Source organism: Cyprinus carpio, unplaced genomic scaffold, assembly GCF_018340385.1.
Source record: "Cyprinus carpio isolate SPL01 unplaced genomic scaffold, ASM1834038v1 S000006759, whole genome shotgun sequence".
NCBI lineage: Eukaryota > Metazoa > Chordata > Actinopteri > Cypriniformes > Cyprinidae > Cyprinus > Cyprinus carpio.
This window is the reverse complement of record NW_024879356.1, coordinates 631,232-642,702: the sequence shown is the minus strand read 5'-3', so window position 1 is coordinate 642,702 and position 11,471 is coordinate 631,232. Positions and strand designations below refer to the sequence as shown.

Below are 11,471 nucleotides of genomic sequence, written 5' to 3'. Positions count from 1 at the left end.
ATTTGTTCTTCCAACTAGTGAATCATAAACCTATTAAAACAAGCGTGGCCTGTTTCTCCATGATGAACAGGATGAGGTTGAATAAGTGGGCGTTTGAACAGGATAAGCTTCAACAAACAATCTTCTGGAGTGGGCACCCATTTAAAACCTTCCTTTGGTGCTTACGGAGACAATGGTCTCACTCTGACAGCTTTCGTTTTGAGTCGCATATGTACGATGATTATAATGGATATCCTGTTAGCATGTTTTCCTGTTAGCCTAAAAAAAATACATGATCAGCAATTCTGAGAAGGGGTCTTTTCAAGCTGTTCACTTACTCTTTGCTTGCCATCATGTGACATCTGGAAGCCATGGGGTCCCTTCATATGAACCTCAGTCAGAACTGGACCCATCTCGGTTATCACACCTTTTATTCGGGCCAAAGGTTAGATGAGCTAGAAAAAAAGCAACAGTTTAGTATACATGCTTTAACCCTCGTTTCTCTCATCCTCCCTTTCTTTAGACAGGAAGAGAAGCGAGTGACTAAGGATGGGAGGGGGTGTCTTTCTTTTCGTAAAGACACGCGGCCGTCCCTCCCTTTCCACCACTCTAGGCTCAAGTCACCAGGGAGTTGACCACATATTCTTACTCAGGTTATGCACACTCACGCCGTCATTGAAACGTGGTCTCTGAATTACAGGAAACTATTCATTTCCCATGTTTAAAAGCTGGAACCACATTATAACTCAACATTTGTAATAAGATATTCTGTAACAGTCTTAAATATAAAATACAATAATAACATAAAAATGCATACATTTTTAATAATATAATTAATAAAACATAAAATGAAATCAAATTCTGTCATTCTACAATACACAAAATACACAACCAAAGGATCAAATATCAAATGAAATAAAATTCCATCATTTAAAATACAATAAAAGTAAATAAAACATGAAACATAATTCTACAATAAAACAACAAGAACAAAGTTAAAACAAAATTAAAGAAAACAAAATTCTATATTTCATAATATAAAATACAACAATAAACTAATGAAACATATAATTCTGTAATAAAATAATGAGATCTCAATTATAAAATAAAATAAATGACATATAAAATATGATAATATAAAACTTCTACAATTTCATAATAAAATAGAAAATACAACTAATGGAATCTATAATTCATTATAGTTTTCATTAAGATCTCATAATTCTAAAATAAAATAAATATGATATATGATAATATACAATAAAATACAATTCTACGATACTACAATAAAAATGAAATAAAATACAAAATACAACAAATGATAAAAAAAATTTAATCTATAATTCTATAATAAAAATGAAATCAAATCAAATATGATGACCATGATGAAAATATAATGGCTGGCTTTACTTATAAAATATATTAAAGCATAAAATTAAATAAAACAAAAACCTATAATTTCATAATATGAAATACAACAATAAACTAATTAAATGTATAATTCTGTAATAAAATAACGAGATCTCATAATTGTAAAATAAAATTAATTGAATATAAAATATGATAATATAAAATTAAATTAAATTCTAGAATTCCACAATAAAATAGAAAATACAACTATGAATAAATGGAATCTATAATTCATCATAGATATCATTAGGATTCATAATTCTAAAATAAAAAGACATTAAATGTAAAAATATTATAAAATTTTAATATATAATTCTAGGATAAAATCAAATCAAATCAAATATCATGACTATGATGAAAATATAATGGCCAGATTTTACTTATCAAATTTTGAATCGTTATATTCCAAAACATAAGGTGTTCGGACTCTGTTCGTATTACTCAGCTGTCAAGAATGCAAAATCCCTTTAAACACTCCATGAAATAACTAAATTACTTGTGTACATAACCGGCTGATTACAGTGGAGCCAGTGCAGTGTTTATTTTCTGATTCTGGTAAGAAAACACAGAATGGGCCAATGTGTGGAGGGCCAGTTTCAATGGTATACATGGGCAAGCAGTGTTCAAAAGGGCAGGGCAAAAAAAAAAGAAAAGAAAAAAAAGACAGATTCCCTGAGGGACACTTGATTTCCGTAGTATTTCCTTCAGTACCCTAGGGGGACTGCAAACAAATCTGCTAGTATGAGACATGAATGAACAATCTTGCTTGCAAATCTGTCCCTAAAAAATAGCTGTAAATAGACTCTTAATATTCTCAGAAAATAATAAAAGCAATAACCTATTAAATTTATGCTTCTTTACTCCAAAGATGAACTGTGCAGATACTTCAACACTTTCAGGGACTCAAAACAAGAGAATCTGAAGGTCTCACGTCACACTGCCCTCTACCGCCTGTGACAAAAATTGCAAGCTGCAATGATACAGTAGAACAAAAATCTGAGGCAATCATCGGAGTGCATTGCATATACGTGCTCTTACACTGAAAGAGGCTGACCGTGACCACAATTCATGCAAAATGACACTCATTTGTGATGAAAATCACAAGTCCATAAAGCATCTCTACAATGTCAACACAGCTGTACAAATACAAGCATCAGATAAACCTCAAAATGTCTCGTCTGGCCTTTTTTTTTTTTTTTTTTTGTGGGCACCAGCAGCAGCATCTCATGCTTATTACAAGTGATCATGTGATGTCTGAAATCAAATCTTGACTAATGTTGTAAATTTTGGCCAGTGAATGTTAGTTAGGATGACTACCTTGTTTAGATGCATGCAGGCCCAATAACACCCATAATTCCTTTCATTCTGTTCTAAATCACACGTTTCAGATCAGGGTGTCCATGAGGGCAAGACAAACCCATTGTGACCTATAAATCTTCCACAGTTACATTACCACAAATGTGTTGTAACCAGATAAAAGTATCTGTTTATGTTTATGAACCTTGGTAGCTATTTTCTGACAGCTCTTTATATGCATATATGAAAATATATTCTAGTTACTATTTCAAAAATGTCCTTGTATCAAACAAGCAGCTGTGAAACGGCAATAATTTCATATCTTACTAATAAAATAAGTGCATTGAGTTTCTGTGCACAGCAAACATCAGGGATAAAAACACATTAAACGCTCACCACTGACAAAATCATCACGGTAATGGCATCTAATCAGTGTCATGCTTTTTGTTATTTGCTTAAAAAATGGTCAGACAAAAAGCTGTCCCACCCTTGCAACGCTAATCATCAAACTGGCAAGGATTTACAGGAATTGAGCTAAATACTTTTTTTGTAAGGCTACATCTTAGGCTAAATCTAACGTCTGTTGGCAGTTACTCTGATTGTGTACCATGATAACAACTTTTATGGGTAGGTTGCTAAGCATTTCAAACATACGGTTACATCACACACTTTATACAAACAAATTTATAAAAAAAATTAAAAAAAACACTTTTTTGAACAACCTTGACATTCCTACAAACCTATGCATAAAATATAACCTTAATTAATAGAAACCCATATTTTTGTTTCAATTTGAAATATGCCAAAACAGCAAAGAAACTGCACTTTTTAAGTGATTTCAACAGGCCACTTTTTAAAGTAAAGTCAAAAGCAATCAACACCAAGATGATTTTATGTTAAGGAATGTAGGGATATAAAAATACTCAAAATTTCTCTAAAAGAAACACTGTGGTTGACCACATTAAATTGAATTATTAGAATCATTTAAATGCTTGCAATGGAATCTTTTCCCATTTGCTTCATAATGTCAAATACTTTCACTAAACCGAAGCTGAACTTGACAAATAGCAATTCCAGGGTAGCTCTAGTCATAATCTACTTTCATAAAACAACACAGAAATTTAGCCTACCTGTGTTGAGGTCAACTGCAGCATATCAGATGTCAAGTCAGATGTTTAGCGGCTCCAAAAAAGTACTTGGCTACTAGAGTCACACACACAAAAAAGGGGGGCAAACATGAGCATGATTTAAACAAAGAAAATACATAAAATAAAATAAAAACTGCAAGGTAATACAAATATATAATCAATCAATCACATGACAGCAACTCAATTCATTATCGATGTAGACATGGTCAAGTTCAAACCAAGCATCGGAATAGAAAGGTAATTTATGTGACTTTGAACATGGCAATAGTTGTGGTGCCAGACAGGCTGGTTTGAATATTTCAGAAATTGCTGATCTACACAGATTTTTATGCACAACCATTTGCTTGGTCTGGTTAATCTTGATTTCAGCATTTAGATGGCAGGGTATAGATTCTGGTGGAGCTGATGGTTGTGTAATGGTGTGGGAGATATTTCTTGCCACACTTTGGGCCAAAAAAACTGAAATTCTGAGAAAAGGCCTGGCATCATTTGTTTGCAGTTGCTATTTGGTTTGATATTTTATGCAATGGCATTCTTAAACTTTCAAGTGATGCTTAAGTGCCCTAAAGTGTCCAAATCTTTTTGGGGAACACCAAACAAACTAAATCGAGCATATTAGTAAAAACAAATGTATTTTACACAATAAAGTGACACAGAAGGACACTTACTCTACATTATACCAACAGAAATAGCAGTCCTGGTCGATTTAGCTCAGATAAATCTGTTCATCATCATCATCATGATAATAAACACAATCTTTTTATGAGAATCTACTTGGACCATGTCTAGTTCAACCTAGATGAATTTCCAGTCAAGTCGAATTGCATGACAGTTCTCCGGCACATTAGTCTCCTAATGAGTTCCGTTTCATGTTGGGGGAACACAACGTGATGCAAAATCAAACAAACATTGTGCATTCCTGACCCCCAATAACCAGAGTGGGACATCAGAGAGGAAAGTGTGTTGCAGGTCGCTCACTGAGCAGCCAGACAAACCTCTTCGACCCCGATACAGCAGGCAAAAACATGAGAGCTGTGTTTGTTTTCACTCAGCATGAGAGGAAGAGAGAGAGTTCAGTGCCGCAGTTCACTGCCACGCCAAACGCCAGCTGCCCAGATGTTAACACTTCCTATTCCACACTCTATGACTTTGTAGGGACCCACCACTAATAGACCTCTATTTGCCAAATTGTTTGGTGGGGGGAACTTGCTGCCCACATAACTAGTTGCATTTGCATGTGATATCAATGCAGCATGTTTTGAACCTGATAACACTAAGGGGGCACTACGCAAAAGAATATAATTATAAAAATAATATTTAAAGAAATAAATGCAACTGAAACATTCAGGAGTGGAAATCAGCAAGAATTAATTGTTCCCACTAAAAGTGCTGTTTTGTTTCATGCATTTTTTTTTACTCTTTTCCAACATTTGTCAATGTCAATGTCAATGTCACTTTTATTTATATAGCACCATTCAACAACACATGTTGACCAATGTGCTTTACACCATCTCAATAAAAAAATACAGTAATTAAAAAAGTAATTAAAATATGTAAATAATAATAATCATTATCATCAAAAAGATGAATAAGCCATTTCAAACAAGTGTGTCTTAAGTTGTACTTTAAAACATGTACAGAATCAGCGTCCCTAACATGTGGTGGTATGCTATTCCAAAGTTTTGGAGCAACTACCCCAAAAGCACAATCCCCTTTCTGGCTTAGCTTAGTCCTCGGAACTTTTAACAGGTTTTGAGTTGATGATCTCAAGGTTCTACCTGTCTTGTACCCTATTAACAAATCTGATAAATAAGTCGGTGCAAGGCCGTGAAGAGATTTATACACTAATAAAAGGAGTTTAAAATCAATTCTATATTGTACTGGGAGCCAATATAAATGGACCAAGGATGGAGTGATGTGTTCACGTTTTTTAGTGTTAGTTAGTAATCATTTGATCATCAGTCAATGAACCACGATCAAATGAAAATTATACTGAACCACGTTCAAGAATCAAATTTTCACCCACTTTGCGCAGACAGTAACGGAGTAAGATTAATTGTATTATTATAGTGCTTATTGTATTGTTATTGTGCTTTTGCAAAATTTAATTTATAAAAATTAGTCTGATTTACATATTGTAGAATGGAAGCGTGTTTGTACTTTGTTCACCAAATATAAACACAATGCATCTGTAGTGTAATTGAATTGAATTTTGGTTGCCAAATATTGCTTTTGCAGCAAAGCAAAATGCAATTTTGAAAATAGTTCATCTGTAGCCTATTGTAAATATTAATTGTTGCGGCCAAATAGTGCTTTTGCTAAAAAAAAAGCTAAATCAAATTCACAAATTTAGCCTAATTTACATACTGTACAGCAGAAGCATGTTTGCACTTTTTTGCATCTGTAGTGTATTTGTGGTGGCCAAATAGTGTTTTTGCAAACAAAACAAAACCAGATTTAAATTTGCCAAATTTATATATTGTATAACAGAAGCAGTTTTTTAAACAAAATTTTCTCAACCACATTTCACTCTTTGCAAACAAAGCAAAATTTAATTTACACAAATAATTATCCTGATTTAAATATCCTATAATGGAAGCATTTTTGCACTTTTTTTTTTTTACCAAATTAAAGTAGCGCATCACAATGTATCACAATTAGCAAAGCAAATCTAATTTATATAGCAAAATTTTCAAATTTACACTATTTACATAATCTAATTTAAACAAGTGCATCTGTAGTGCAATTGTTAAATGTGCTGTTGTGAACAAAGCAAAACCTAATTTACGTACAGAAGCGTGCTTGCACTTTCACTGAATTTAAATACAGGGCATCTGTAGCATATCAATGCCTATCATATTTCTCTCTCCACGTCTGTTTGGACGTAACCGATTTCACTCACACATGATCTGAATCGTGCTGCCGTGCGATGCGAACCCTGACCACCCCAAAAGCGGTTAGTCATCTGGAGAATGCAGATATTAAAAAACACATGTTGCGAACAGGACAGCGCAGTGGTCCAACAAACTGTCATTCCCACTCCAACTCACGTCACGCAGTTCCGACCTGTGCTCTTAACAACAACACATCACTCGATCAATCTATCACTAGAATAATTATCGCCTGAGAAGGACAGCCGGGCATTTGAGCTGAGTGTTTACATCCAGCCGTGCTAGATTCCGCTCCCCTCCTTTCTCGACCTCCAGTATCGAATAATTCGTCTCGCAGACTTGAGTTTCAAAGGGACAGATGTTTAATCATACACACTAGCACGGGGCCAGAAGCAGAGTTTTCATTGAAAATTCTGTTGCCGGGAGGAAAACACCAGCGAACGATCCATAAACATTAACGCTGGGAGCACAGAGTTGTTTGAAAAAGACTGATGCATGACATCGCTATTCAAATATCGCTGTCATCGCGGGGCCAAAACTCATTATTTGCCCCATCGGTAATCCAGAGAGCATTCGGGCATGTGGAATATGCAACACCTCTAGTCTGGAGCTCCACAAAGAGGCCGGCTCGCTTGTCACCACATTCGAGATTGGGCCGCAGCCTCTGTTTGTGTGTGTTCCATGGTGATGCTTCCTCAGGGACAAAATCTAGGGGCGTAACATAATGATTAAGAAAATGACAAATGGACCTGATCTATCGCTCTCAGGCGATGTCCCAGGAACATCTGTGCTTGAAACCAGGCAGAAAGGGCCCAGAGTTCATACAGTACCATCCAAATGGGAGGTGACCCGCCCAGGGTCAGAGTTGAGGGGCTCAACTCACTCGTCTCCCCCACCCCTACGGTCTTCTACACGTGTAAACATTTACATATCTGTCTGTGCAAAACACGGGCTAGGAAATAAACAAGACGATTGGCCTTTTCAGAACATTGCACCTTGGCTCTGGTGTCAATTTGTCCCTGTTGGCTTCGTGGTGAACTGCATCTTGTACTGGCTGCGCCCAGTCGACCATAGCGAAGCGGTCTATTTTCAGTGCTCTCTGCGCAAATCCATATCAGTGGTATGTCCCCCTGGAAAGCATCTTATCCTCTTTGTTTTGAATTATTTCGAGTTTTATGGCTCGGAACCTACGCACATCATTGAAAACACTCAGAGACCAAATGGAACAAAGCAAAGGTGCGTGTGAGAAATTGTAAACGGTGCTAATGCAAACTAATTCAGCCAACATCATCAAAAGCAATAATATGTTGTCGAAAGTGATTACAGATGGACATCAACTCTAAACTCACTTAAAACTCTTGCATTATTATTTGAACGCTTGTCTCAACGGGGAAAAAAGGTAGATGGGATAAATGCATGTCAGATTCAATTCCTCAGCTAGGCTCCGAGTTCTGTCTGCTTCACCCAACATCTGTACAACACATGATAATGCGAGGTATTTCAACACCTCCAAGATCACTTCTTTTAAAAGGCGGGAGAAAACACACTCTGAAAATTTGTTTGGAGAGAAAAAAAATATCTGAGAGCAGTGTCCCAAAATATTTAGCATGTCTAGAGGGGTTGCAAAGTGCATTCCCTCCCCCTTTCTTTAATTTTTACCAGGACTTTCATCTCACTAAAAGCCAAACTTTGTAAGTGAGTGAATATTCATTCAGGCTTGATTTACATAGACTGCATCTAAACTTAGCTTAGCTATGCTTAGCACGAAGGTGAGAGATGCTTGGCCCTTGGTGTGATGTGCAGTTATGTGCCATGGAGAAGTGAACACTGGAGGAATGCACTCCACACTCTATTGCATTCGTGCATCAAGGGCTGAATCAAACAGAATACAAAAAGAGGCATTCTTTACTCACTGTCATGTTGTTCCAACCCGTATGACTTTCATTCTTTCGTGGAACCCAAAAGAACTTTTGAAGAATACTTGTAGCTCCATGCAGTTATAAAGAATGGGGATTGAGGTTTCATAAAGGATATTGAAAGTATATGACCAAATGCTACATTCTTTGTGTTTTTCAAGTCATACCAAAGCTTTGAGAGGGGAACAAATCAAAATGTAAGTTGCTGTTTGTTATTAATCTTCCCCTCCAGAGAGCTGACTCAATGATTCCAACTCAAGAACCAGATCACTTGCAAATGAATCATTCTTTTGTGTACTGAATCAAGTGTTTCACTGAAAAGTTCTGACTCAAATGGTTTGTTCACATATCAGGCATTGCTACTTTTGTCATGAGCACAAAGTGTGCTACAACTTTATATTTTTGTGAACTGTCTCATTAAAGAATGATTCGTTCACACTGCTAATTAGTGCGCTACAACTGTTTCGGTCTGTTTCTCACAGAAAACTATTGCTTGTCTTAAAAATATTTGAAAATATTAATATAAAGATTTGGAACTTTAAAAAAAAAAACATATAAAATATAAAAAAGGGGTTAACCCTAACCCTAACCCTAACCCTAAGGTTGTGGGTTCAAGTCTCAGGCCGTCAATACCACGACTGAGGTGCCCTTGAGCAAGGCACTGAACCCCCAACTGGTCCCCGGGCGCCGCAGCATAAATGGCAGCCCACTGCTCTGGTGTGTGTTCACGGTGTGTGTGTGTTCACTGCTGTGTGTGTGCACTTTGGATGGGTTAAATGCAGAGCACGAATTCTGAGTATGGGTCACCATACTTGGCTATAATGCTTTATTCAAAATTCCATATAGTGCACAAGTCATATTGACTTTTTGATGCTTGTGCATCCTTTTTGAGCCCAACAAAGCCTCTGTGCCCATTCATTTTAATTGCACCAAAAATAGCAAACAGTCCTCAGAATTTCTCTGGTTATGTTTCATGGAAAAAAGAAAGTAATGTGGGTTTGGAACGATATGAAGATTAGTAAGTAAAGTCAGTATTTTTGGGTGAATGGTTCATTCTTTTAACAAACTAATCTACAAGAACTGATAAACAGTTTAAACAAAGCACAAAATGTAAACTTGTTTTACCCAATTTATTTCAAGTTTGGAATATGATCTGCCAATGCATTTGAATTTGTTTTAATTTGCACCACTGAGAATACATGCAATAAGAGCGCTGGTGAATATCACAATTTTTAAGTTGTTCTGTACATTTTATTTTACTCATTCCTGAGTTTTTGCAAAAAAGGAATCTACTTCCTATTCAATTCAATACAACAGTACACTTTTTCCTATAACTTAATAAGCATTGCTCAAATCATTAGTGAAGATCTCAGTGGGATTTGACAAAGCATGTCGAAAGTGTATCCTAATTATAGTCCATATAATGAAAAGCAGGCCGCCAAACTGTGTTTTCTAAAATTACTAAAAGCACATTCACATTTCCTTAAGGCAGAGAGGTCTAAGAAAAGACAAGGCATTAAAGGCTGGTTCATTATCTACTTATCCACTTACTAAACCTCATGTAATGGGCAAAGGGATGTGCTCTAAAATTAATGAGTGGCGTCTTGGGTTGCATCCCTCTACTAAGAATAAACCATCGTGCAATGCAGCGTGGTAAGTGAAAATGGGATGCGGGATACACTGAGGCCTGTGTTTGTGCACACAGGCTGCATATTAAAAAGGAAGGACATGCCACACAGGCAAAATTATCTGATTAAAGGAGAGGTGGAACAAGGACAGATGGTCCACAGGCTCAGCTGTCTGGGAGAAATTACCATCAGAGCCCAGAACCACAGAGAACTTGGAAAAACAAGAATGTCCTCAGATACTTGTGTGGGGGACAAATATTAGCCTTGATGTCAGTTCACTGAGGAATTCACAAACTGTCCCTGAACTCGTCCGAAAAGAAGCGCAACGGTCATTTGTATGCGCAGAGCCTGCGTCTGCAGTCAACTCTCCTGCTGTTGCTAAGGTTCTTTCGGCTGGATGGGACAGGGACATTTATTGAAACAGATGTGAGAAGGAAACAAAGCATGCCTGGACTGACAATGATGACTTTCTTCTTCCTTTCTATGGTGCTGCTGAGGTGCATATAAAAAATAGTGGCTGAAATGCCATCAAACTCCCAGCAAACAAACTCTCTCTCCCTCCTTCTCGCTCCGCTGTGTTAGTCTCAAAGTTAAACCAACCCTGCCTGCCTGAAACTTTGTCTTTGAACTGCAACGCTGGATCTATTCTGAATCATATAATAGCTTATATAACATTCAAAAGCCGCAACTGTAATGTTTAGGAACAGGTGCATAACTTCTGAAGGCCTGTCAATGTGCATGCAGCACTTAATGATGAAGTGTGTATTTTTTGCAACGTTAAAATAATTCTCCTATATCTCAGCTTAATATGGAGAGACAACTACGAGTAAGCCATTAATAGGATGACTGCTCACAGAGTGTAAACACTTTGAACATTACTCTGTTTGTGTGAGCATCCAACAATCCAACCAATAGCATAAGTTTGGGGCAAGAACATCCTGTTGGCCTACACTCTCAGAAAAAAAGAGCCACAAAAGTCACTGAGATGGTACCTTTTCAATTAGTACCTTATTTACACCTAAACGATACATATCAGTACCTTAAAAGGTACATATTAGTACCTAAATGGTACATATTAGCAACTTTTGAAAGGGTACCTCAGTGACATTGTTTAGTTACACTTTATTTTAAGATGTCCTTGTTACATTATAATTATACATTTAAGTACTGAGTAATATTAATTAACTACATGTACTTACTATA

The 11,471-nt window shown here is 36.4% G+C and overlaps 1 long non-coding RNA gene across 1 annotated transcript in view; it reads right to left on the bottom strand.

Annotated features, from left to right (window-relative positions):
• Nucleotides 1–311: 311 nt before the first annotated feature.
• The window catches only part of LOC122144795, a 40,700-nt gene continuing 29,540 nt past the window's right edge, over nucleotides 312–11,471 (bottom strand). The window contains exons 3-4 of the long non-coding RNA XR_006159837.1: nucleotides 3,816–3,888; nucleotides 312–434 (exon numbers count right to left, since the gene is read on the bottom strand). This is a non-coding gene — a long non-coding RNA (uncharacterized LOC122144795). The remainder of the gene's footprint in view (nucleotides 435–3,815; nucleotides 3,889–11,471) is intronic.